Source organism: Galeopterus variegatus, unplaced genomic scaffold, assembly GCF_000696425.1.
Source record: "Galeopterus variegatus unplaced genomic scaffold, G_variegatus-3.0.2 Scaffold6438, whole genome shotgun sequence".
Classification (NCBI taxonomy): Eukaryota; Metazoa; Chordata; class Mammalia; order Dermoptera; family Cynocephalidae; genus Galeopterus; species Galeopterus variegatus.
The window spans coordinates 12,795-15,101 of NW_007732549.1; positions in this window are offsets into that span (position 1 = coordinate 12,795).

Consider the following 2,307-nt stretch of genomic DNA (forward strand, 5'->3'; position numbering starts at 1 on the left):
GGGAGGAACATCATGTCCTCCCATGGCAGAAGGCAGAAGGGCAAAAAGAGATGAATACTCTCCGAAGCCTCTTTTGTACAGGCATTAATCCATTCTTGAAGGCAGAGCTCTCATGACTTAATTACTTCCCAAAAGGCTCCACCTCTCAATATCACCACAATGAGGATTAAGTTTCAACATGAATTTTGGAGGGGACACATTCAAATCATAGCCCAGGGCATGACATAGAAGAGGAGACAAGAGTTCTGGGTATGCAAGTCCCCTTGGCCCCAGAGACTCCTTTCTCCATGGGGAGGAATGTGGCTAGAGGATGCTCAAAGTGGCACCTCTCCAGCTCTGGGCCAGAGCACCCCTCTGGTAGTGCTCCTGGGGTCTAGGGATGGTATTGGATGAGGGGGGCCTACTTTTGCTAATGTAATTTTAAAAAGCCTCTCGGAGGGGTGAGACTAGAGATGACATTTGAATAGAGACTTGAATTATAAAGATGAGTCATTCATGCCAGGATCTGGGAGAAGAACATTCCCAACTATGGGAAGAGAAAATGCCCAGATCCTATAAGCTCTATAAGGCAGCAAAGACAACCGGGTGGTTGGGGCCTAATTAAGAGGAGAAGAATGACAAGAGATGAAGTGAGAAGGTCAGGCCAAGGTAAGGGGTCTTGACTTTACCCTGGATGCCATAAGAAGCCTTTGGAGAGTTGACATGATTTGAGGTATTATAACAAGATCACGCTGGGTGCTGCATGAAGTGGACGAATAGCAAGGAGCCACTACCAAGAGCAAATCAGCAGAAGCTCCACTCAACACACTTCAGTGCCTTTTACATAAGGATCCTTGTGATTAATTCTTCCCCAAATTTTAAAGCCAAGAAAAATCCACCTCTCCCACTGGGCTGATTTCTGTAGTTCATGGTGTTTCTCCTCTTCTCTAGGCCACCTGAAAGCTCACAGGTGAGTTTGTGCATATTTGCAGAGTAAACTGCTCATTTATCAATCTGGTGTTCAATCTCAACTTTATCTAACTACTCACATGTTTTCATAACCCTTTCTCAAAACAGTATAAATTATAAGTAAATAACAATACTAATTACACACATAGGTAGTTACAACTCAAGAGACTGATATCTGACCAGTAGTTTTTTCAGCAGTGTGCACCCTGGAAGTTTTTCTCTTTGTTTTGCTTTGTTGTTTGGTGTATTGTAATTGTGGGGCAGGCAGCAAGAAAATTTTAAACCCATGTTAGCTTTTGCTACTACGAAATTATGGTGACTCACTAAACCTCTGTTTCTAATTTACAAACAAATGTGTTCAATGTCTTTTCATGACCATCCCAACTTTATCAAAATGAAGTCATAACATATTTTAAGACATACGAAAAGGTGTAGAGTAGAATACAATGAACACACATATCTAACTGCTAGTTTAAGAAATCAAGCATTAGCAAATACAGCTGTAGCTCCATGAATTCCCTTCCCAAATCATATTCCCCACCACCCCTCAGAGGTGACCACGATCTGGTGTTTATCACCACCAAGCATTTAAAAATACTTTTACTATACATAAGTACATATCCCTTAGAAATAAGTAGTACCGTTTTATGTGTTTTTACTCTTTAAGTAAATAGCATTAGACTGGATTTTTTCTTGTCTTTTTTGCTCAAAACTGTTGCTATTTATCCCCATTGATTTTACGGCACGTTGACTTTCACCGTGTGCCATTCCATCACTATTTTTGTATTCATTCTCCTGCTGAAGTACGTTTCAGGTCGCTTCTGTCCCTCTCCTGAGGCCACCCCCATCCCCAACCCCACCATACACTTTTACTATTAAAACTGCTGTGAACATTTTTGTACACATCTCCTTGGATGCATTATGCCTTAAATTATAAAATATAAACTCTCATAGAAAACTGAGCTCTTCAGACACAAGTTCTACGTTTAAGCCATTATTTTCAGATTGATTTACCATCACTCATATTTGATTCTTTATAATGGCCTCAAGATGGATATTTTATAATAAGGAAGCACAATCCAGAGAGGGATAGAGTAATTTTAAAAATCAGAATTATAGAATTTAAAAAATACCTGTCAGGAGCTCATCTAATCAAACACCTTCATTTCATAGACAAGAAAATCGATGCTCAGAATGGGGAAGGGGTTGCATAGTGGTGAGCACTGGGTTACAGAGAGCAGCAGATCCTTCACGAACCTCCACTGTGATGGACACTCATATGAACCGTAAAAACAAGCCCCTTTGCTCTTCCTTCTGCTAAGCCCCACTGAACAATGTGCCATGAAATGTGGCCCACTT